This window comes from Mesoplodon bidens, assembly GCF_964165515.1.
Source record: "Mesoplodon bidens genome assembly, contig: HAP1_SCAFFOLD_118, whole genome shotgun sequence".
Taxonomy (NCBI): domain Eukaryota; kingdom Metazoa; phylum Chordata; class Mammalia; order Artiodactyla; family Ziphiidae; genus Mesoplodon; species Mesoplodon bidens.
Genome location: NW_027671260.1, coordinates 204,615 through 219,453, shown reverse-complemented (window position 1 = coordinate 219,453; position 14,839 = coordinate 204,615). Strand labels below are relative to the sequence as shown.

Genomic DNA, 14,839 nt, shown 5'->3' with positions numbered 1-14,839 from the left:
GGAGCCATGAAGTGGGGGCTCTGCCAGACCCTCTGGTCCAATAAGGGTAAGAGCAGCCTTCCACTGCTGGGACAGAAAAGAAAACTGCAAATAAAGAGCAGAATGTTTCTTTGGTTTCTCTGGAAATAACACGGGGCTGTTTTTTTTTTCCCCCGGGGTCTGGGGCCTCCCAAAGGCAGTACTTGGAGTGTGTCGGGCAGCTTCTCCTTGGCCACACCAAGTTCACCTGGGAGGCATTTCTGGAGGTCCTTTGTTTTCTGATCTCAAACAGATTTCTCCAACAAGAGAAAAGGTGGACTAAAAGCAGAGCTGGACAATTTCCTGAACAAGGAGCACAAAAATGAGACACAGGGGACATTTGAGGAATGGAGAAGGGGGCACCTGGCAACGGTCTAAGGATGTCTTCAGCTTCTTGATGTTCTGGGTGATTTCCTCCTCTTTGCAGCTGCTGAGCTGGGTCTCCTTCTGCAGGGTCTGCTTTTTCTGCCAAACGTTGATATTGTCCTCTGTGACCCTGCTGCTCTTCTCTAGTAACTGGTGAGAAAAAGAAAAAAAAAAGATTTAAAATGCAGGGTGGGGCTTCCCTGGTGGTGCGGTGGTTGGCAGTCTGCCTGCCAATGCAGGGGATGCGGGTTCAAGCCCAGGTCGGGGAAGATCCCACATGCCGTGGAGCAACTGGGCCTGTGAGCCACAACTACTGAGCCTGCGCGTCTGGAGCCTGTGCTCCGCAACAAGAGAGGCCGCGATAGTGAGAGGCCCGCGCACCGCGATGAAGGGTGGCCCCTGCTCGCCGCAACTGGAGAAAGCCCTCGCACAGAAACGAAGACCCAACCCAGCAAAAATAAATAAATTAATTAATTAAAATGCAGGGTGGCTCTGGGGGGAGGGGACCTGGAGGGCTTCAGCTTAAGCTCGGAGGAGGGAGGTCCTGGCGTGTTTTGGGGATGGCTCTGGAGGGTGGATATTGGCTCTGTCACCGGGGCATGTTTCCCAGGATCAGAGATGGTTTTTTAAGAGCCAAAGGCCTGTCATGTGGCCACGAGTGTGTTCTAGATTCTTCTGCATTCTGGGAGGGATTCATCACGCTGAGCCTGATGCTGTGGGCTCCTAAAAAGGAGGTCGTCTGAGAGCAGCCCGTGGTGTGATCTTGTGACCCGTGCGCTGACACCCAGGGTTGGAGAGGATAAACGGAAGGATAATAAGGCATCGTTACAGCCAGAGGCCCACCCTCACTGCCATCTGCCACTTCAGGAGGAACGAGTGAGCGAGGACGCACCGTCCATGCTGAGGCCGCCCCTTTCCTCGCGGGGCTAACGGAGGTTCACCGTGCGGGTCTGCCGACCAGACACAGTCCTGGGTGGTTTAATTTGATTTTCACAGAAACACTACAAGGGAGTTTAACTGGCTTTTACTTGAAAAGCCAGGAATTCCCAGAAAATCAAAACAAATTTCATGGTGTAGCAACAGTGTGAAAAATATGTGCCACCAACAAAAAACAGGAACATATGCTCCCAGTGTCTGGAGCCCCGGGTCCCTGAAGGAGAAAGTGGGGAAGAGAGACGAGCCGTCTGGTTGGAAACAGGTTTGTCCTGGAATGGTTTCACGCGTCCGCAAGTGGCCTTGAGGACCTGACCTCTGAAAAGCTCCAGCTGCAGCACAAAGAAAGGGAAGGGGATGAGGTGAGTGGCGCAGCTGCAGCTGCGAGGCTAGGGGAGGCACCTCCATCGCTGGGTCTGGGAGAAATCGGTGAGAAGGCTCTGCACGCCTTTAGTGGTCATTATGGGTAATTAACACCTTCACCTCTCACCGGAAGGGGCAGTGCCCACACAAGAGAGGGGGACAGCAGGTTTTAATGACTTTTCAGGTGTGCCCGCCTAACCTAGCCGACGCACACGGTCAGCACACACACGTCTCGGGCTCTCGGAAGAGCCACTTGCTGCCAATTATCCAGTGGGAAGTCCAGGGCCAGGAGTGCTCTTCCGTAATTGCTACGTTGGCACCAGGATGTGAGATAAACATTGAGGCTGCCAGCCCGGGTAACTCGTGTCATCAGCAAGGGCGCCTGGGGAGAGAAGGTGGAGCTGCCTGCTGCCGTTTTGTGCCTTAGACCTTGTGTCCTGAAGACGACGTCTCCTGTATTCCTCTCCAGGTCCCCGGAGCCTGGTGCAGTGCCTGGCACACAGCAGGCACTCAATAAACGTTCATCGAATGCTTAGAACAGAAACACCTGTCAAGTCAGATGTTCAAAGTCCTCTCCTTCAGTTCAGCCAGTTTTTACTGAGTGCCTCCCTGATGCTGGTGTCTTCATATTACGGATGATGAAACAACGCAGTTAAATTAAATCAGGGCTTCTAGAATGACGAGTTCAAGATGCCCCAGGCTCATGAGACTTGAACGGCAAAGAAGCCCAAGATTCTCTGGAAATTTCCCAACGTGATGGCCCTTGGCCTGGGTTTTTGGCTCACTGGCAAAATGTGGTCATGAAAGGCTCTAAAACAGAGCCCTGAAGGACCACAAGGGCCACGGAATCAATGAGAACGTGAACAGGTCCTAAGACACAGGAGTCTGCTGCACACCAGGGAGCTCTGGGAAGCCAAGTAGAGGAATTGTGACTCTCCTAAGGACACCTCTGCAGTCATCCTGCTGGAAGCCAGCTGGCTGATTGGAGGGACTCTGGGTCGTCTGCTGGTTTCATGGCCAAGGGAGGGTCCTAGCTCGCCCGAGGAAGAGGTTATGTAGAGGGCCCTGTGGGCAATGGCCCGCGTTATCACCAGAGGCGCCCTACAGGACTGCTTGGTGGGGGGTGGGGGTGGGGAGGGACAGGTCCTGCTGGACGGTGGGCTGAGTCCTGTGGTCACTGGCCTGGGGAAGGGTAGGACCTCAGGCCGGGAGCGGGCTGTGGAGACAAGGGGGTGAAGCAGGAAGGCCCAGGCAGCGCAGAGAAGCCTTGTTCGTCCTTTCTCTCTCGAGTCTAGACCTGGAGGAATCTCAGTGTCTCTGAGGGTCTTCCTGGATGAACCCTGGCCAGAGCCATGACCAGGTGCTCGGCAAGTGGCGCAGATCATGCCCTCAAGGCGGGTGTGCGCCGTGGGTGCAGAGTGCCAGCAAGGTGAGGGGTAGCCCAGGTGCACGGAGGGAAGCCCAGGCTGGCGGGCTCTCTGCCTTGCTAAGGGGTCGGCACCCTGCAGGAGAAAGGACACCGGGGGTGATGGTGTGGAAGTTGGTTGAAGAGGCTTTCAAACCTGCCTGAGGGTCAGCATCGTCATTTAACTTGTGGTTGCCTCTGAAGTTCAGTGCGTGGGACAAATTCCGGTCACACTGATGGTTCAGGCTTGGATGCTACCAAATGCAAGGGCTTTGGGAGCTGAGCTGGGTGGGACGGAGGGCTCCTTTAAGGATCGTGGTTCTTAACCTTTTTTGGTGGTTTACAGATCCTTCTGAGCATCCAATGAGTGACGAGGTGGACTCACTCTCCCAGAAAAAGAAAAGCACAAACACATACACGCAAAACGTTCTTGGTCCCCCTGGAGCCGTGGCTGCCAGGAGAGGATGCCTTGTGGAGGGGGTCCAAGATGGGCTGCCCTCGGTGGGCTGTGTTCTGGAGGGCCAGTGCCCCGTCTTGGGTTCTCGTTTGCTCTCCCTTAGCCTTTGGTGAAGGCTCGTTTGCATGTTCTGGCCCTCATGTCTGTGCCACGTGTCAGAGGAAGGGCCACTGGGCCATCTTGGGTCAGAGTCCTGGGAAATGGCCCACTCCCCACCCTGCCCACCTCCACCTGGCATAAGCTGTGGTATTCTGGGCTTTACTTTATTAAGAAAGTGACAGGACTTCCCTGGCGCTCCAGTGGTTAAGACTCCACGCAGCCACTGCAGGGGGCACGGGTTCCATGCCTGGTCGTGGAACTAAAATCCGGCAAGCCACGCGGTTCGGCCAAACAAAACAAACAAACAAACAAACAGAAATGTGGCATTTCCCTGGGGACACTGACTGTAGCATCTGTTTGGGGTCCCAGAGGAAGAAAGATCGCTGTAAATGTCAGGACAAAAAATGTGAAGGACAAAGTGCTAGAAACACCACCGGGGTCAAGAGCTCAAACCCTTCCCAAGAGGGAACCGCACAGCTGGTTCACTGGCGTGGGCCATGAGCTGGGACTGGCTGCTTGGTCAGGGTCTCAGGCAACAGCAAACACTGGAGTGGGCAGCTTCCCAGAAGGAAAAGCCTCTTTAGTGAAATCCACGGGGACGCGGAAGCCGCACAAAGCCCTGCCCCTGAGATAAGCGGGTGAACTAAGCCAGGCCGTCTTCCTCTTCATTCATCCCTGCCGGCCGCTTGGGTGCGGGATTCCGTGGAGAGCACGGGCCCGTGAAGGGGCTCTGCAGCACGCCTACCTGACCTACTGCCCTTTCCAAATTGGCTTTAATGAGGTTTTCTCTGTTCCTCATTTCTTGCAGCTGAAGCAATTTCCTTCTGGAATCCTGCCGAAGCTTCTCTTCCACCTGAAAGGATGATGAAAGCGTGGGCTTGCTGCTAATGTGATCATCATGCCCTCTGGGGAAACTCTTCTGGGGGGGCTGCTAATGGCAGTGGGAGAGTCCCTGAGGGGTAGGGACAGCTGCAGCCCAGCAGCAGGGGTCACAGGCATGCACAGGGTGGAGGCAAACTCACAGGGAGTTGCCCCCTACGGGAAAGGGCCGAGCTCTGCACCCGGGGCTCAACTATGTTCTACCGCACACTCCCATCCCAGCTCGGTCCCAAACAAGCCGTACGACACTCGGAAAGTTATTTCACTGCTCCGTGACTCAGTGTCCTCATCTGTCAAATGGGGATGATGATACTAGTATCACTGCATAGAGTTATTGTGGGGATTCAATGTTTGGAATAGTGCTTAAGGGCTCTGTGAGTGTGTTAAGTACTGTTGTAACCTAGGAAAGGTGGACGGGAATGTCCGCCGTACAGTCTCGTTCTAATAACTCGTGATGGGTACTTGGAAATGTTATGATTGGGTTTATTATCATAACTGTTTGTCGTTACCACTTTGAGCACACTCACTGGTGGTAACCTCTCTGGAGGCTTGCTAAAGCAATGTCTATTAAGAACTGCAGCCTGCCAAGGAAGGTATTTAAAGTGGAGAAGCTTGCCTACTTTTCCCCCCTTGCTTGGGTAACAGTCAACGCACGGTAAGCTTGGGCGTGCTCCACGCTACCCTTGGCTGGCCAGTGTAGGCCTTGCAGCTGCTCAATTCTTGGATGCACCTGCTGAGCCCTGGGCCCTGGCACTAACAGGAAATGAGGCAAACTCTCATAAATAAATGGAAAGTTTTTGTGCTGAAACAAATTCACAGGCTGTTTTTTTAGGGATCTGAAGAGGGGGATCACAGGGATGTAATAAAAGACCCAGAAAAGCCCTTAAGAGCTTTCTTCTGAGTAGTGTGGTCCAGTGGAAGAGCCTCTACCCAGCTCCGTTACCTTGGAAAAGTCATCTAAGCTCTCTGGGCCTTAGTTTTCTCCCAGGTCTAAACATGCTCTGACTTCTATGTCAGCAGCCTTTTTCATGTGCTGCAAAAGCCAAGTCCAGCCTTGGACTCTGCCCTTATCTGTGTTCTGCATGAACAGCCCCCGTTCCCGTCCCCAAGCCTCAGAGGCACCTTCAGCGGCCGCCCTGCTCCCTCCCTCACACTCGGTGGTCTCACGCCTGTCCTCCAGTCCCTCTAACATGCAAGCTGGACTGTGACAACTGGCCTCCTCGCCTCGAGTTTAGATTCTTCCAGTGCAATCTTAACGGTACTCTGAGAGTTACCCAGCTGTAAGGCAGCTCTGTTCAACAGAAATTTCTGCAGCGGTACAGGTACTCTGAGCGAGGCTGTGTTGTCTAATACGGCAGCCACCAGCCACATCTGGAGATCGAGCACTCGAAATGGGGCTGGTGTGACGGAGGAACTGAACTAAAAATTTTAGTTAATTTTCATTAATTTCAGTGTAAACAGTAGCATGTGGCTGTTTGCTACGCCAGCGTCACTGAAGTCAGACAAACCTGGAGTCAGACAAAACCGACTGTGCCATTGGGCTAGTTACTTTACTAGTAACTAGTAGCCTTGACTTTCTCATCTGTAAAATGGAGAGGATGATTTCTAGATCACAGTGCTGTTGTGAAGATGAAGAGATGAAATGTTCAAGGGAACGCCTAGTACGTGAGAAATTGTAACGTTCATTTTCACCCTGATTACTGTCCACGAATGTCATTGCATCAGTCACTTGTTCAGAAGCCTTAGTAGCTCCCCACTGCCTGTGTGGTACAGAGCCCAAGCACCTGAACTAAGGCAAAACACCAAACCAGGGATTTAAGAAGCCCCTACGAACTCTGAACGAGGTAAATAAAACTGAATCCACACCTAGATAAACCATAATAAAACTGCTGGAAATCAAGGGAAAAGACAATCTTAAAAGCAACCGGAGAAAAAGACAGATTATGCAAAGGTACAACAGTTAGGCTTACAGATGACTTCTAAATAGAAATAATAGGAGCCACAAGACAATAGTGACATATCTAATGCTGTATCTAATGTGCTGAAAGAAAAGAATTGCCATTGTAGAATTCAATATGCAGTCAAATGTGTTTTAAGAATGGACGTTAAATATACATCTCCAGACAGACACACAGGCACATTTGAGAATTTGTCATCAGCAGAGCCACCATGAGGGAAAACATTAAAGGGTATTCTTCAGACACAAGAAAAATGAACCCAGGTGGGTGATCAGAGATGCAGAAAAGACATGCAACAGTAAGGGTAATGTGTGGATATAATACTGACTATAGCAAAACACTACTAATGTCTTGTGGGGTATTAACTATCAAGAGGAGTTTAGAAAATGACAGCAATGGCTTATAAATCTGGAGGGGGTAAGTGAAGTTAAGGTGTTTGAAACTCATTGCACTGTCAAGGAGAAGGGCATAATTATCAACTACTATTGCCTCTTGGTAAGTTAAGAATGCAGGGCTTCCCTGGTGGCGCAGTGGTTGAGAGTCCGCCTGCCGATGCAGGGGACACGGGTTCGTGTTCCGGTCTGGGAGGATCCCACATGCCGCGGAACGGCTGGGCCCGTGGGCCATGGCCACTGAGCCTGTGCGTCCGGAGCCTGTGCTCCACAACGGGAGAGGCCACAACAGTGAGAGGCCCACGTACCGCAAAAAAAAAAAAAAAAAAAAAAAAAAGAATGCATATTGTAGTCTTCAGAATGACTACTAAGAGAATAGTAGAAGAGTGAAAAACTTAATTAATGTGTGATTTTGGTGAGTCAAGGATGAATGCTATTGTCTTACTATTACTAAAAGAATAGTAAAAAAGTGAAATATTTCCAAGCTAATAGAGGGCGAAAGTGGAATAAGAGAAAACCATCCACTCAGAAGGAGGCAAGAAAGGAGAGAAAAAGGAACATAGCACAGATGGTACAACTGGTATTGAGCAAGAAGGTAGATTTAAACCCCAGTACACGAGTAATTACATAATATAAATGGACTAAAAGTCAAAGATTGTCAAACTGGATTTTGTAAAAATGATACGCTATTTGAAGGCATATGTCTAAACCTTAAGACAAAAATTGACAGAGAACATATGAAAAAGATATGGTATGAAAACTCTAACCAACAGAAAGCCAGTGATGAAGCTAAATGACAAAGGAGACGTTAAGGGAGAAACACTACTAGAGATGAAAAGGGACATTTCATGATGATCTAAAGTTTTGCTCTACAGGAAGTGTTAGGATTCTAAATTTATATGCACCTAGTAACACAGCCTCAAAACATATAAAGCAAACATCGTTCATATTAAAAGAAGAAACACAAATTACAAACATGTTGAGATTTTTAAAAACATTCTCAATGATGGAACAAAAAGACCAAAAAAATCAATATGAGAATTTAAGTTGGAACAACATCATTGGCAAACTTGATTTAATGGATCAATTCTTTCTTAGATAATTTCACAATTAAGATTTGAAGGCAGTCTAGGGTAGTGGTTACACACAGGAGCTTTGGAGTCAGGCAGACCTGGATTCAAGTTCTGCCACAACTACTTTATGCAAGTGAACTTGGATAACTTCCTTCACCTCTGTGAGCCTCAGTTTTCCCGACTGTAAAGTGGGGTGAATACCAGTATAGACCGCATGGGGTCATTGTGAGGATGAACAGAGATGATGCAGGTGGAGTGCTTGCCCCAGAGTGGTTCCCAGGCCGACCTGTCCCTGCCATACCTTGCTCTTTTCCCACAGCGTCATAGAGATCAGGCTCTGCTCGGTACTGCTCCTTTTCAGCTCCACCCTGAGCTTCCTCATTTCTTTTTCCATGTCATGGATTTGCTGAAAGAGTTCCAACAACAGGGAAGTCAACTTCACAACTCATTTCATCTGGTTCATTAAGGCAGAAACCGAGTCTGGGATTCGCTTCATTCCTTCCCTTGGGGGACAATTCCACATCTTTGAGGCAAAGTAGACTTTCTTTCAACGGATGCAATGAAAGGGCTGGGTGAGGGAAAATTGGAGTTTCTTTTGAAGATCAGCATGGATCCTGGATTAAACAGTACAAGATACCTATCCACTCATTAGAATCTCTTTCCTTGGGGTATATTTTTGAGTTCAATCTAAATAAGGGCTGTTTGGAAGACACAATGGGCACAGTTTGGAAGCAAAGAACAATGACATTTTTCTTTTTTCTCATTTGAGGCAGAGAAGTGTGCTCCTGACAGAGAGAAGAACACACGTCTCCTCCCCCCGTCCCAGGCACCGTCCTTCCCAACGGATGGAAAACGTATGCCTGGTGATGTGCACGAGGGTTCAAGCCTGTACAGGGGGTGAACATTTACATTGAGTGGTCATCTTTTCACTGTATTGATTTTTATGTTCACCTTCCATACAAGGCCAGTGATACATTTGCTTTTTATTTTGTTTTTATGAATTGTTGTAAAATTGAATGTATTTAAGCAAAAATACTTCAAGAAGAGTTGTGTTAATAACAGTGCTCAGGGCTGTGATAAAACTTGTGACAGTGGATCATGAAAGTCTGGGCATCACAAGTCCAGGGGTAGGGACGACGGTGAATTTCTAGCAGCATATGGTGGCCACTTCCCGTCCCTTTCCCCAGGGGAAACCTGATGAGGGGCCTTGAGCCAACTGCCCAGAAAATCTGGGGAGAGTGTGTTTTCCATGGTCTTTTCACCCATCTCTTTGAGGCCAGCAAATCAAAGAATTAGGAGACTACATTAACACACAAACACCCAGAAAGCCCCAGAGCTTGTGCTAGCTAATGGGCCAAGGAACCCCTCCAAAACCCTCAAGGCCATAATCTATGCTTTCAGTGGACACCTAGGGGTCAGGAGGTTCAACGCACGGTTTTGCAGAGTTTTAACTCTTTCTCTTAGGCTTCCCACTTCTCCTTCTGGGCATCTTCCTTCTGTAACTCTTCTTTCAGCACTGAGCACTGTGCATAAAATGGACAAGGCCACGGGGGCTTGGCTGGGGGTCCCAAGTACCTGTGTTCACGCCCAGGAGTGTTTCCTGCTGTATAACCCAATCACACCTCTGAATTCTGAGAGGCGAGACCATTTGTGTGATGGGAGCACGGGATCCTGCAGTCATTCCCAGTTCACCCCTCTCATGAGTTCTGAGGAATAGAGCGTCTAAATTCCTCTTCAAAAGCCAGCAAGCTTCACTGCAGGGGAAATCCAGCTTTGTAGAGTCTGGGTACTTAGGGTGCAGGAATTGGGATGTTTTCACGCTGTGACCGGTGAGGGTGCAGGGGGCTGGGCCAGTGAGCTCAGGTCTATTTTAGGGCTTTTGTGCAGGTTGCATCTCAAAGACACAACTGCCCCGACTGGTGTGGAGGGGAAAACGGAGCTGTCTTGCCCGAGGGCGGCTTGGCAACAGGCATTAAGTGCATAAGGATGGATGTGCCTTCTTCTGACCCAGCAATTCCCACTTTAGGAATGTACCTTAAGGACAATGACTGGAGAAATAAGTAAATCTGTAGTTTCAAGGATGCTCTTCCCAGAATTGTCAGTAACAGTGGAAGAAAAAAAAAAAGAGGAAACAACCCAAGTGTTGTTTAGCACAGCAGACCACTTTATAACACTGGGTACATCCAGGAGAAAGTATGTAGCTTTTAAGACGAATGATAAGAGTGTTGATTTATTAGAATGGGAAAATAATACGTATTTAAAATTTTTTTAAATGTGCATAGTATAAATTCACTCTAAAATGATTGATTGATTGATTTCTAGGCAATATATAGAAACAAGACTGGAAGAACATACATGAAAATATTAACACTGATTTCTCAAGGTAGCATTTCCTCTCCTCTCTTTTTATTTTTTCTTCTCAATGTCATCGACTTATTTTTCTAAAATTAACACACATGATGTATGTCATTAAAAAAAAAAGGCATCTCAAATGTTCACAAGAGCAGTACCCTTGGTGGTGACGAGCCCTTCTGCTGTTGGCCAGCACAGTCTAGAGGAGAAGGGATCTCATTCCGCTGTCAACGAGGAAGGGGAAACGGGGACAAAATCATCCAAATGCACTTCAGGAGGTAGAAGAGCCAAGCAGGTGCTGTCTTTGCAGATTCCTTCTACATAGCACAAGCTCTGCATCCCCTTCACGTCCCCAGCACACACACACACACACACACACACACACACCACATTAAACAGCTATAGCACATGCCTGGGAAGACACTCTGCTTGGGAGAAACGAATGCAGAGGGCTTGGCCAGGCAGCCGACCTTGGGCAGAGGCAGAAGAGCACAACTAAAACCAGCCTCCCACTTCTCGGAAAATGATTTTGTCATCCCCATTTCACAGATCGGGAAATGGAGGCCAAATAAGTTACAATAAAAGAAAGCTCTGGTCTGTCTGATCCCAAAGCTCATGCAGTGCCTTTCACCAGCTCCAAACTGGGTATGGTACTACGTACCAGGTATTACTTACTGTGCCTTTTCCTTGGAACCTCAAGATCTGTTCTCACCGCACCCCCATGCAGACCTAGCTATCGGGTAGCCTCTGGGAATCTCTGAGTTGCCACCTGAGATGAAAGCTTTGAGGTTTTACCTTGACTCACAGAAACAGGCACATCATGCAAATACTGAGAAATCTTATCCGATAGAGTCAGGATTCTAAAGTTAGCATTGAAGGCAAGATTTGCAAATAGTCAAAGTTACATGGAAAAAGCTCTTTGCTTGCCTACCACGTTCATCTTCCATAGAGACATTCTACACACTAAAGTCTAAGGAAGAAATGAGAGTCTGCATGTTTGCATCTGGATCTTCAAACATTCTGCTTTGAAGACAATTATGAGAACCAGTGGTGCTGTTACCATGATGCAGCCGTGTGGTCATCCGTGCTCACAGAGAGATCGTATTCTCCTTAATATTAAACTTTGCAATGGCAGTATATGCTCATAGGTGTGTTTGTTGCTGGGAATAAACAAACTCATTTATAATAGGGGTTAGAAAATGTTTGCTGGATTTGAAAATCTATTACGCTTATTCTGAGCCACATACATGCTGTCCTTTGAAAGGCTTCAGAGAAGTTGGCCACCTGCCCAGCAACTACCCTCCCTTTGTCCTTGGGCACTGGCCTCATCTCACCACCGTGTGTCATGTGACTCCACTGTGTCTGCTTTTCGCAGCTACAATTTTCTGATGACCCGACACTCACTCTGGAGCTGAGGGCTTCGAGCTGGTGATCCTTTTCTTTGTTCTCACTTTTCAGTTGATTCACCTCCTGTTTTCATTGTTGAACATGACCATCCTTTACTAACACGTCTCTTTGCAAAGATGACACCATCTCTGTAAAAGAACCAAACAAACCAAAACAAAAGACTCATGGAGGTCAAAGAGGCAGGAAGGATTATTGGCAACACCATGGCTGTCAGCCAATGTTCGGACAAGACCTTCCAATCCTGGGCCACCACCGGTGCCCGCTTAGAACTGGGGAGGCTTTTTCCAAGGGTCCCAGAGCAGGAATGGGAATGAGAGCAAAGTCCACGGAACAGGGTTTGAGGCTTCAGTGAGAATGAGGGGCAGTCAGCACCAGCGAGAGGAGAAACCTTTGGGGGCCCCTTGTGGGCACAGGCCAGGCAAAGCTGGGAGGAGAGGCCACAACATGGGCCTGGGGAACAGAGGCCCAGCACACGGAAGGTCCAGGAATTCTTCTCCAGAGGCCAGGAGACGGGCGTGTGGCAGAGGGCACTGCTGGACGCTATTGATGGGGTGGTTGGTTTTCACAGTCCTCTGAGTTTGGACCCCTCTCTACCACTTATTAGCTTGGTGGTCTTGGACAAGCTATTTCACCTCCCACTGTCTGTCCCACACAGAGTTATTGTAAGGGTCAAATGAGACGGTATGTCCCAAGAACACAAAGTGGCTAAATTATGTTTGTTCCATGGCGCCTATTATTTTTCTCGGCAGCCAGCTTCCAAAATGGCCCCAATGATCCCTGCCGCCTAGAATTCATGCCCTGTGTAGCCCCTCCCACCCTGAATAGGGCTGCCATGGGTAACCAATATGATAGTGGAAATGACGGACTGTTTCCTCTCAGGCTGAGTCATAAAAGACACTGTGGCCAACTCTTTGCTCCCTCTTGAATCACTCACTCTGGGGGAAGCCAACTGCTGTGTCGTGAGGACACTCAAGCAGCCCTAGAGAGAAGCATGTGTGCTGAGGGACTAAGGCCTCCAGCCAATAGCCACATGAGCAGCCATTCTGAAGGGGGATCCTCAGGCTCCCCCCGAGGCTTTACATGACATGACTTAGGCCCCTGCCGACATCTTGACTGCAACTCATGAGAACTAAGTCACCCCCCGCTCAAATTCCTGAACTACAGATACTGGGGCAGATAATAAATATTGGTTGGGGTTTTATCCATTACATTTTGGGGTAACTTGTTATGCAGTAATAGATAACTACTCCATTACTGTAGCATAATTTTTTAAACATCTTTATTGGAGTATAATTGCTTTACAATGGTGTGTTAGTTTCTGCTTTATAACCAAGTGAATCAGTTATGCATATACATATCTCCCCATATCTCTTCCCTCTTGCATTGTAGTATCATTTTGAATAAAAGTGGGAAGAAGGGTGCATAAATGCAGTGGTATTGGGTTATCTCCTACAGTTCTTTTCTTGAAAGAACATCAGGCCTAGTTTTAGTGGTAGGTATCAATCAAGAATGTCTATGAAATAAAGCACAAAATGCTCCAGAATTTCATTTTAAAAATGAGCTTTGCCTCCAGGACACAGTTCAGTTACTTGGAAATCCCTCTGGGGCTTGCCACACTTTGAGTGGGTCCAGCCCATCTCAAGAGTTATCCCAACCCAGGTCTGTCCGACTCCCTGATTGGAGAAGGAGGGATCTGAGACAGGCTCGATGCTTGGATGAGGTTTCACTGGCCGACATACGGGAGGAAGGTGAGGACCAGCGAGTTCATCCTTCCATTCCTGGTGCCCAGAACAGCACCTAGCCTGGGGGAGGTGCTCAGAAAATATCTGAGGACATCCCAAGTGAGGGAGGAGCATAAGCAGAGACCTGGGGGTAGCAGGGGGTGGGGCTGGGTGTGATTAAGTTGCAGAGTGAGGCAGAAGAAAAGCACAGATTCATAAAGAGATGGGGATTCACGTGCGACTCAATGCTATGCCTGCCTTCTACAGCTGTGGGCATGTTTCCTGCTACGCGCTGGCTGCTTTCAGAGTGATGTGCCCCTCCGAGGCTCACTGCCTCCTCCCTGTCACCTGCTTCTTTCCCTCCCCTCGTCTGTGAGTGGTCCCATCCTCTTCAGGTCTCTAGGCATGTCAGTTCCTGCTTAAAAACCTCCACTGGATTCCCCACACCCTTGGAATAAAAACGCAGACCCCCCGACCCTGCCCAGCCCCACAATCCCCTGTTCACTCCATGCAGCCTCTCTTGCCCTTGGCTTGTCCTTGCCCACCTGAAACAGGTGCTCTCTAAAAGAAGGACATAGCCGTGGAGGATACAACATGAACTGGTTAGAATCGGCTAGGTCCAAGGGGGCATAAGATTCGACTTCCAGGGGAACTGGAGCTTCATTACAGGCTCATTGTAATACATGAGCGAAATGACACACCCACCAGCACCAGGACAGTTCCAAGGCTGACCATAAAGGTCAAAAAGTGGGTGGTGGGGCTTCCCTGGTGGCACGGTGGTTGAGAGTCCGCCTGCCGATGCAGGGGACACGGGTTCGTGCCCCGGTCCGGGAAGATCCCACATGCCGCGGAGCGGCTGGGCCCGTGAGCCATGGCCGCTGAACCTGCGCGTCCGGAGCCTGTGCTCCGCAACGGGAGAGGCCACAACAGTGAGCGGCCCGCGTACAGAAAAAAAATAAATAAATAAAAAATAAAAAGTGGGTGGTGGCCCAATTCCTGGAAAACCCCGCCCCTTCCCCAAAATATTAGAGTTGTCCCAATCCTCCCACTCATTAGCCTATAAAATTACCCAGCCCATAAAAACTAACTGCCCCATATTTGGGAGCCTCTAGCCTTCTGAGATGGCCCACACTCTGTCTGTGGAGTGTGTTTCTCTCTAAAGAAATCCACTTCTTACTTTGTCTCTCACTGGATTCTTTCTGCGATGAGACATAAAGAACCTGAGCTTTATTAAGTCCCAAGACCAGATGCGTGATCTCGATTAAAAGATAGTGGGTTCTGACTGGGTTCGAGTCCCAGCCCACGGGTTCAAGTCCCACCTGAGTTCCATGGTTGCACACCCACTAAGCTGGTCCCCCTTGGCCTCCCCCCTTGAAGCGCTGGCCACCACGACACACAGTTTATTTTCTCCACAGC

At 49.0% G+C, this 14,839-nt stretch overlaps 1 pseudogene across 1 annotated transcript in view; it reads left to right on the top strand.

Annotated features, from left to right (window-relative positions):
• Window positions 1–14,839, top strand: part of LOC308611648 (centrosomal protein of 78 kDa-like) — a 400,758-nt pseudogene that overhangs the window by 319,167 nt on the left and 66,752 nt on the right. The gene's annotated exons all lie outside the window — the stretch shown is intronic.